Source organism: Elaeis guineensis, chromosome 5 (assembly GCF_000442705.2).
Source record: "Elaeis guineensis isolate ETL-2024a chromosome 5, EG11, whole genome shotgun sequence".
NCBI classification, from domain to species: Eukaryota; Viridiplantae; Streptophyta; class Magnoliopsida; order Arecales; family Arecaceae; genus Elaeis; species Elaeis guineensis.
In genome coordinates this window covers 8,208,496-8,219,783 of record NC_025997.2, presented here as the reverse complement: position 1 = coordinate 8,219,783, position 11,288 = coordinate 8,208,496, and positions in this window count along the sequence as shown.

Sequence of the window (11,288 nt, the reverse complement as noted above, 5' to 3'; positions counted from 1 at the left end):
GACGATCGGGTCCATCCAACTTGGTTCAGACGTTAGCTGCTGTACTTCTTCGACCCGATCGATGCTCGGCTGCTGGAGGTTTTCGACAAACGTCCGACCCAAAGAATCATAGGCCGACGTTGCCAATCTGGAGAGAGCATCGGCACGGGCGTTCTCCGTCCTGGGGATGTGGGAGATCTCGAAATACTCGAGGCGGGCCACGAGATCCTTTACCTTCTGAAGATACTTGATCATGGTCGGATCTCGCGCCTCGAAGTCGCCCTTGACCTGCCCCACGATCAGCTGAGAGTCGGAGAATGTCCGGAGGCTGTCGATGCCCAGCTCCTTCGCCATCCTCAAGCCCGCGAGGAGTGCCTCGTATTCGGCTTGATTGTTGGAGGCCTTGAAGTCGAACCGGAGGGCGTATTCGGTGACCACCCCATCCGAATTCGTGAGCAGGAGCCCGGCCCCGCTTCCCTGAGCGTTGGAGGCTCCGTCGATGTGGAGTACCCAGGTGGAGATCGGGTCTGGCTCAGAGACCGAATCTCGTCCCGGGCCTTCAGCTCCCGACCCTCGGTCGGTCGTCGGACATTCGGCGATGAAGTCGGCCAAGACCTGGGCCTTCAAGGCAGGCCTTGGCCGGTACTGGATATCGAACTCGCTAAGCTTCATCGCCCACTTAGCGAGTCGTCCGGATGTGTCGGGTCGGCGCAGTATGGCCCTCAGGGGCCGGTTGGTGAGTACCACGATGGCGTGGGCCTGGAAGTATGGTTGGAGCCGTTGCGCGGAGACGGTCAGGGCGAAAATCATCTTTTCCGTCTCCGAGTATCTGGCTTCGGCGCCGTGGAGCACTTTGCTGGCATAGTAGATGGGCTGATGAGTCCGACGCCCGTTTTCCCGAACGAGCACCGAGCTGATCGCCTCAGAAGATGTGGCCAAGTAGAGATACAAGGTCTCCCCGACCTGCGGCTTTACGAGCAGCGACGGGGAAGCCAAGTACCTTTTCAGGTCTTCAAAGGCCTGTTCGCACTCATCCGACCAAGAAAAACCGTTCGCCCGGCGCAGGGTCTTGAAGAACGGGAGGCACCTTTCAGCTGATCGGGAAATGAATCGGCTAAGAGCGACGATTCTTCCGTTCAGCTGTTGGACCTCCTTCTTGGTGTTCGGATGACGCATGTCGAGGATTGCCTTTATCTTCTCAGGGTTGGCCTCGATCCCTCTCTGAGAAACGAGGAATCCGAGGAACTTCCCGGAGGTCACTCCGAAAGCACATTTGGTCGGGTTGAGCTTCATTCGGTGTCGTCGAAGGGTGCGGAAGGTCTCCTCGAGATCCTGAACATGGTCCGGGATCTGCGTGCTCTTCACCAGCATGTCGTCCACGTACACCTCCATGTTACGCCCGATCTGGTCTTTGAAGACCTTATTGACGAGTCGCTGGTAGGTGGCGCCGGCATTCTTCAATCCGAAGGGCATCACCCGATAACAGTAGAGGCCCTTGGGAGTTACGAACGCGGTGTGCTCCTCGTCTTCAGGCGCCATCCGGATCTGGTTGTACCCGGCAAATGCGTCCATGAAGCTGAGCAGTCGAAATCCGGATGTCGCATCCACCAACTGGTCGATCTTCGGGAGTGGGAAGCTATCCTTCGGGCAGGCTCGGTTGAGGTCGGTATAGTCGATGCAGATCCTCCATTTTTCGTTGGCTTTCTTGACCATGACGACATTGGCGAGCCAATCGGGATATGTGGATTCTCGGATGAAGCCTGCTTCGAGCAGCTTGTCCACTTCTTCGTCGATGGCCTTCTGCCTTTCTGGGGCGAAGGACCTTTTCTTCTGCCTCACCGGCTTCATTGTCGGGTCGATGTTGAGTCGGTGAGTAATTGTTTCTGGAGGGATGCCCGACATATCTGCTGCCGACCAAGCGAATATGTCGGCGTTGGCCGTCAGCAGTTCCGCCAGTCGGTGACGTTCGGTGTCGGGCAATTGAGACCCGACCCAAACTTTTCTGTCGGGATTTTCTCCTATCGGGATCGCCTCAAGCTGCTCGGCCGGCGAACCCCGTTCTTCCTCCTCCCGTTGATCCAGTTTGTCGATTGTCAGGGGATCCTTTGTCTCGTCGTTTTGAGCGGAGATTTGGAAGCATCGTCGGGCGAGCTGTTGATCCCCGCGCATCTCCCCGACTCCGTTTTTGGTCGGAAATCGAACAAGGAGATGGTACGTCGAGACGATCGCCCTGAGGGCGTTCAATCCGGGTCGTCCGAGTATGGCGTTGTAGGCCGAAGGAACTTGGACAACCACGAAAATGAGGGAGACCGTGCTTTGCCGTGGTTCGGTACCGACCGTCACGGGCAGGGTGATTTCTCCTTCCGTCGTGACGGTGTCTCCGGCAAAGCCGATCAAGGGCGTGGAGACCCTCCTAAGTCGGTCAGTTGACAGTCGCATTCGGGAGAAGGTCGAGTAAAACAAAAAATTTGTCGAACTTCCATTATCAACGAAAATTCATTTTACATCATAATTGGCCATCGTCGCCGACACAACAACAGCGTCGCCATGGGGAGTCTGGATGCCCCGAACGTCGTCTTCTGAGAAGGTGATTACGTCGTCCGGACGCGGCTTTTTCGTCGGCTCCCCCTCTGTAGACGTCCCCGGTCCCAGCCGCTTGGAGATCATGTTGATGACTCCAGCCGTCGGCTGGTTAGTCGGCGCCTCTTCAGCCGGCTGGGGGCGTCGATCGGCAGTCGGTCGGGTCGGCGGACCCTTTCAAAATTTGCCGAGATACCCCCGGCGGATGAGATTTTCGATCTCATCCTTCAGCTGGATGCATCGCTCGGTGTCGTGGCCGTGGCTCCGATGGAACCGGCAGTACTTCCGATGGTCGAGGACCTTTGCCTTCAGAGGCGGAGGCCATCGCAGGTACTCTTCCCCCTCGATCTCCATCAGGATCTGCGCACGGGGAGCGGAGAGAGGAGTGTAGGAGTCATACCTGGGACGCACCGGCCTCGGGGTCTGTCGCCGAGGTGATTTTTGGATCTGTCGGGGTGGAGAAAGCCGACTATTGGTCGGGGGCCTGCTTGGTTCGGCGGGCTCCCGACCTTTTCTCCGCTTCTCCTTCGGACCCCTGGGCTCCGCCAAGCGTCGGTCGGACGCTCCTTCGTCCGCGCGCATATACTTGTATGCGCGCTCCAGTAGCTCGGCGTATGTTCGGGGGAGGGTCTTGTCCAGAGAATAAGTAAATCGGGACGACCTCAGGCCCCGCTTCATGGCTGAAACTGCCATGTCTTCGTTGAGGTCCCGGACCTCGAGCGTGGCCGCGTTGAATCGCGCCACGAAGTGTCGGAGCGTCTCGTTTTCCCCCTGCTTGAGGGAGAAAAGGCTGTCCGACGTTCGCGGCGGCTTTCGGCTAGTGCTGAAATGGGCCACGAACGAGTGCTCGAGCTGCGCGAAGGAATGGATACTGCCCGATCGAAGATCGGAGTACCAAGCCCTGACAGCCTTGCGGAGCATCGCGGGGAAGCCGATGCAGAAAAGAGCGTCGGTTGCCCTTGAATCGTCATGAGAACTTTGTAGCTCTCGAGGTGGTCGACTGGGTCGGTGGAGCCGTCATATGGCTCCACGTTCGGCATTTTGAACCGACTGAGAATCGGCTCGTCGAGGACCAGTCGGGAGAGAGGCTGGGCGGTCTGGAAGTCGACGTCGTTCGATGACTTCTGGCCGTCCATCTGCAGTTGGGCGAGTCGGCGGTCGATCTCTTCGAACCGTCGCTCGTAGTTGTCCGCTCGTCGATGCTGGGAGACCCCAGGGGTGGAGCCTCCAGAAGATTCTGAGAGAGAGGCCGACGGTGTGCGTGGTCGCTTCTCCTTCCTTGCCCGTTCCAACGGGGAAGGAGAGGGCCGCGGGGACCGTCGGTCGTCGCGCCGTGATCGCCCCTCCTCCTCTCCGTGGGAGCGCTGTTGGGAGTGCTCGCATGGAGGCGACAGGGGTCGGCGCGGCCGTCGGCGGCTGCTCCTGGAAGGCATAGGTCGGGCCGCCGGTTGTTGCTGGAGGCTTTTGACTGCGTCGGTCAGTACGGTCATCTGCCATACGATGGCCGCAATCTGGGCCTCCGTGGTCACTGCAGGGCACGGAGAGCTAGGCTCCGCCGCCGGTGGGGGCGGGGAGGCCTCTTCCCGGCGGGAAGAACGCCTCGCCAACCCAGTGACTCTCGATCGTTGAGCTCTTGTCTTTGTCATGCTGTCCCCCTTCCTGGTGCGCCAATCTGTTGCGGCCAATCGCCTCGTCGCTCGATCGCCGGGAAGCGTGCACCTGCAAAAGGAAGTCCGCACTGACCGGAGGCGGCTCCGGTGGGGACCCTCCGACGGTCAAGTCAGAGAGGTGACTGGGCAACAGTGAAATGCAGACAGAGAGCTCTGGGAAAGAGAGAGGGAGAGAGAGAGGAGCGAGCCTGCGTATGTGGGAGAGACGGGCGGATCGACCCCCTGCACTGTTGCCTTCCCCGGTATATATAGTGGAGCTAGGTATGGCGCCGTCATTAATGGCGCGGACAAGCGAGGAACTGTCAACTCACTGTGGGCTGTCAGAGCCGCCGTGAAAACGTCATGTCGCCGTGTAGCCGTCTAATCGCCAGGGTTGACCCGGCCCCGGGCGGGACAATGCCCCTAGGTAACTGTGCCGCATGTCCGTGTCAGAGCTGACAACGTCTGGCGGCCGTACGACGGTTGGAGGAGTCAGCCGACCCTAGGTCGGCAGCCAGCAGAGTGGCGTCGGGTTCCTCCGGTCGATCGGCGAGCGTCATGTAAGTCGGCCATCGAACCTCGAGGTTCGGTCGGTCGGGATGGTTACGCCCGACATACCCCCAGTCGGCGATGGGCCGTTGGACGGCCGGCGGTTAGCCGCTGATGGCTCCCACCAGTCGGTCGCTCCGACCGACGATCGGTCGGTCTATCGGCCAGTCGGAGTCGTCCAACGGAGGCGGTCAGACCGCCAAACGGTCGGGTGGTCGGGCCCTCCGGCAGTAGGTCGGGCCATCCGGTCGGTCGGGCGGTCGGGCGGGCGGTCGGGCCCTCCGGCAGTAGGGCGGCGGGTATCCCCAACAATAACCAATACTATGGTGAGTTTTGTTTTGTGAAACTCTTTGGAATACTCTTCATGCTTGGAAGTATAATCACTCTCCAAGGTGTAGCTAGCTTCCTATATAGATTGCACATCTAGGATCATACACAATAAGAAAAGTATATAAAATTTAAATAATTTTAAACAAAATAAAATTTCGATGGGACTGATTTTGGGGGTGCTTAAGATTCTATTTACTTACAAGGGATGAATCTCCGGCAGGTGTACATAGACTCTAAATTAACTTTGAGAAAAATCCTCATGACTCTTTGTATACTCTATTCAGAACACTTAAATAACTTTTCACGAATTCCACTTGTGTGTCTCTTTGTTTATTCAATAACATTTACAATGCCTACTTAATTACATAACACGATCATTGCAAAACAAAAATTATGTGTTATACTGCGGTATTTTCAATATCCCTAACTCTTCCTTTTAACAATGTTATATATGCCGATTAGCCTCTTAAAAAAATAAAAGCAAAATGTATATGCAATATACATCGAGGAAGAGGAGGTTAAAACACTTGGAAAGAACAGAGGGATACACAATTATGAGACTATTGGTTTGGGCTTTGAATGGATTTTGACATGGAGAAGATTTTCTTGGACTTATGGTATCCTATTTTTCAAATCTATATTTCAATGTTCCAAAATGACAGTGTTCGTAATTCAGAGATCGGATTCGAGATTGATCACTATAGATGGCACACATCTTTTTGACCTTATCATCCCAATTATCGAACTGCGAGCAGCCTGGACTATCATTGCTCATGTGGTGTTGAGCTTGGATACGGATCACCTTGTTATTGAGAATGATTCAACCACAATGATAGCTTCGATTCAAAGGCAGACTAAGTCTGATCACTCGTTACTTCATAATATTTGGAGATTTTTTTAGAGTTTTACTTCCTTAATCATTAAGCATGTTTACTGGGAGACAAACAATACAACAAATTGGGTAGTCCTCTTTGATGCTGAGCACTCTAAAAAGGTGCTCTGGATGGACATGAGGGCTATTCCAACTCTTTTTTGTGATAGTTTGCATTTTGATATTTTATACACGTTCATACTAGATTTGTATAAATTATCCACCATACGAAAAATATATATATATTTCAATATTTAAATTTAATAATTTTCTCTTTCTCCTGTCACCTTGATGATATTGAAAAATATATCTTTTAACTCAACTTTTATACGAGAGTAACAAAAGGTTACATATCCTTTATATTTGTGAATGTACGTATCTGTTAGACTACATGAATAAGGGAAAAGGATGGTCAATTAACCGAGGGTTCAAAGCCATCAATGCCTCTCAAATGCACAATGGCAGGCATGCCATTAGAAATGATCACATGCTAAACACCTCCAGGGGCCTGCTAATATTAACTATCGTTGTTCGTGCTAACATTATGCCCTAGCTAGCTACCATAATATTTCAAAGACTGCATGTGACATTTAATGAAACAGGTACAAAGATACAAACAATTCACTTCCTCGTGGTAGCAATTTCTATATATATAGCCTGAGTACCTAATTGGGGTTGATTACTTCAAGCTGGGAAAAGTCACATTCAATGAATCCCACTTTTCCAATATATAGTACACATGCACAGGGAATATAAGGCCAAACCTCATCAAGATTACCTAAGTGGTCAATTTGATCTCATCACCATTTGGCATTTATCTAGCATGTATGTACTAACGCTATCTTTTGTACATAGCAATAAAAGAAACGAAATAAAAATTAGAATGGAGTGGGATTAGTTCCAATGACCAAGAATAGAACAACTTCGGTGCTTCAGCTTTTCTATTATATAAATAAAAATGACAAATGGAACTGCAAAACAATACTAATCGGATCTGTAACAGTACTGCAAGAACTTATTAGTTAGAATGTCAATTAGTAAGAATTGTTCCAAGGTAACTGGTGAAGGATATATACATCAATAGTTTAAACCTAATGTACACATAACTTAGCAACTTAAACTTCATACTCCACTAATTAGTTAACATCATATTAGAGCAACAATTGTTAACTCAATTGGTTAGCATCTGTCCCCTGACACTTATCTTGGAGGAGGTTCAGGACAAAAACTCTACGTATTGCCAAAAAAGTTACATCAGTACGAACATAGGTTATTAGAGGTCATGAGTTTAAACTTTCAAATTCTGAGCCTGTGCCCAGCAATTCTTTTTTTCTCTCCTGAAGGATACCAAATTATATATATAATCCTATTGCAGTCAACTAGTCAATGCAAGGGAGGGGCTACGCACTGCATGCTTTCTGGCACTCGGCCTCAGGAGACAGGCCCCACCATGCATGCAAGCCAATCGCATGCATGGCACCAAGAAGGCCACATATTGGACGGGCATGGATAAACTGCACCCCGTTATGGACTACTCTCTAGGATTCTCGTGATATCCTACCAAAGGTCACATGAGTTGAGGACCCTGAAGAGTACATTCACATGCAACCGTGACAACAGAAACAAAACTAATTAAAGTATAAAGTGGAGGATAAGCTGCCATCTTGTGGCGGGGGGAAGGGATGGGGGATGGGAAAATATCTCCTGGGTGTAAAATATGTGAATAAATGATGTAAGGTGAAAAGGTGATGAACGCCAAAGACAAGAAGCTCGGTTGGGTACAAGCATGCATTGGGCGCATGGAAGTACTACAAGTTTTGGCTTTAGTGCAAGAGCTAGTGACAAGGCAACAGAAGAAACAAAAGTGAATAATATAATATTACGCTTGCACCGGATAGAGAGTAGATTTTATGCTCGCCAAGTGGCCACGCATTCATCTTGAATTTGTACGGTTATCTAAGGAGTCACTCTCATGAACGCTGTGTGGAACTATAAACTTACTGTTACTTGTCTCCTCATTCTTCCATCAAAGGAGAGTGCGTGGTGGGTGCACTTCTGCCAGCATTTGCCCACATCAAGAATCTGTTGAGTTTAATCAGCCAAGAACCTTTATGATGCGCAAGCTACACTATGGAGTACTATATAATTTTCGATGATTGCCATCAGAAAATGAATGACTATCAAATAATGTGCCCCCAATATGATAGATACAGTGGATGCTCATGGACTGTCCTTTTCGTGGTGACTATAGAGCTTTGTGCAGTGCTCTACAATGCCGCTGCACACTATTAAATATTCATTTTTAAGTGGAATTGATTAGAGCCGTGGAAGGGAGATAGCATGGAGAGGTATTCAAAATGTCTCTCTCACTTATAACTGAGCTACCCATCTCCTTCAAGTAAATGTCAAAATGTATAATTTTAATAGCATCATGCTATATTGTAAAAAATTGCTTAATGTTAATTGTGCAATAGGCCAAGTGGCTATGACGACCCTTATCCATATAATCAGGTCCCAAGGTTTTTGTCCAGTTCAGGAGCATCTCGAACATACACCACAGGGTACATCTACCAAGATATACGACAGGAGAAACGTAAAGTTGATTTTGGCATCGACTAAAAACCGATTTAGGTTCCATGCACTAAAAGTAACCCATGGCTGTCCGGAAACAGTTTAATCTTTGAAGATAAGATGGTCCTATCTCTCGAATGCTGGAGAGAGCTATTTATTTGGCTGTAGAGTACAGCCAATTCAATACTGCTGGCTTATCTCTTGATGCTTTCTATCCATGGAACTCTCATGCTGCCCCTACAATAATTCAGTGGATTATCTTTATATCCTGAGAGCCCCCATCCTCGGAGTTTATCAATAGAAACTTTGATGGTAGTATCAGGATGGCAGAGACGGTGCATGCTTTGTTATCCAGAACTTTGATGCTAAATTAGTGGCGGTAGGAGATTTTTATCTTTTTGAACCTTTTGTCCAGGATGTTGAGCTCCCTACAGTGTGAGTAGGCATTACATTTGCTAGAGAAGTGCTGCAGGTAAAGAGGATTTTTATAAAGAGAGATTCGGTCATTGTCATTGATGAAACTGGAATAACACCAAGCAGCTGGAGGCTCATCTGCTTCTCTGTGACATCTGGATTGTTCTCCGTCTTTCAATTGAGATGCAGATCCGACATATTTTTCGAGAGGCAAATAGTATGGCGGACTAGATTGCAACTTATATAGTAGAGCATTTTAGAGATTAGACCTGGAGACAGAGTGAGTTGTGTCTGTCGGCTCTGTAGGATCTTGTATACACTGACTTTGTGAGCTGTGCACACATCAAAGTTGTGTGATTGTCCGTTTGTATTAAAATAAAAAAAAAAAGCAACCAATGGCAGTATACGGGTCCACAACTTGTTGGGAACACCATGGGACCATGAATCACATCCAATAGCGCACATGAATTCCATCTTCACAAGAACTCATCAATTAAACATCACCACCAGTCTTTTGCATCATGATGCAATTGACAGGAGAACTTGCTAACTGAACCGCGTCAACCTACAGACCTAACAAACATTGACCCCTCGCCATATACTCATAGTTAGCTGGACCAAATATTATCTTCTTCTATGAGGTTATCAACATGTAGTTTCCATCATTTTTTTCTTTCTTCCTTCCAACTTGGGAGCAAGCAGTTTCCATCAAGTTTGGGCTCCATTGTTGATGCTAAAACCAAACATAAAGTTGTGGGGTTCGAGTCATCAGGCAATCCACGGACCTCTCTTCCTTTCCTCGCACTACGAACTCTTCTTACCTGCCAAATTTGATAGTCGTTGGATCAGGCTGGGTCTTAATCTGGACCCAAATAGCATTCAAATTATTTATGGTTCACCACATAGAACCCTTCAAGTCCGGTCCAGGCCCAACCAGACTAGGGAAACACAAAGATCGAGGCCCACGCCACATCTGAATCTGATCGACCTATTAGAACTACTTCAGATTTCATGATATTTCCGTGGAACCACCATGTTACATCCATTCATCGATTTGGACCAAGAAGTTTGCTTTCATGAAATCAAGATCCTCTAGAGGCTAGTTACACCAATATATCATGCAACTCTCTCATCACCTTATATAGCTCAAGATAGTTGGCAAGTAGAACATTCCTTCCAACACCTTAACATGCCAATATTTCCTACAGGCTGCAGTAGGGCGGAGAAACAATGGAGAACTCATCAAGCTTACACTCATTGTAAAGTTTGTTATGCATCATTTGGCTCGAATCCATCAGGATCACCAATTCAATTTCTTGGCGTCTCACGGGTGCAACTCAAGGTCCTCACTGCGGCGTTCGATGCCCGCAAGCTCTTTGGCTTCGTTCCAAGCATGGCAGGCAGCCATCGCCCCCCATGGCGGAATTATTGGTTTGATCGGCTACAATGTTCAATTCCTCTTCCTAGCCATGCGTCAAACTGGCAGGCCATCATGTTAAAATGAAAAAAAAAAAGAAAAAAGAAAAGAAGAAGCTTCTGCTACTTAAAAATGAGCCACGAATGCCCATTAGAATACAAGTAGACAAGCACAACATTCAAATGCCACATACAAGTGGCTATTGCATGTTGCACTCATATTATTCATACACATATGTAAGCACATCGTATCAACTTCATCATTAATAGTTATATTCGCAGCCTCTTTCTTCTTGACGCCAACTTCACCAAGGCACGCCTGCTACAGGCACAGCCATTATAGGCATGTGTTGAGGAGCCATGATCTTGATCGTGGTCTCAATGATGAAATGATTCATACGGTGATCAATTTGCTCACTTGGAACAATCTGAAGTTTCGTTCTACACTGCAGAATGCGGAAATGATTCACGCTGCTCGGTTTTGGTTCATGCATTCAAATGATTGTACGAGGTTTCTATATATATGGTCACATTCTCCTGCATTTCTTGTGATTCAATGTATGACACGAGTTTAAGAAAATTCACCTCGAGTTAGAAATCTTTCAATTCACCATCCAATATTATGTACCAAATTTTGAAAAAAAAAATTATTCAAACACTAATTTACATTTTCCAAAATATTGAAAGATTATTTTATGTATTCTATATGCTAATCAGGTTTTTGTGTAATTGTATCTCCTATCCAGTGGTTCAAGTAGATCGAGGAACCTTATTGGTGCTGTTTCCTCTAATGCAAAGGTTTAAACAATCAATAATCTGGAAGATGAAAAACATATTCTTGTTTTCATTTACATTTCATGTGATCAATTGGGCGAGATCATTCTATCTGGTGCATGGAGTGCAATCACTCAATTCCTGTGCATCTCATA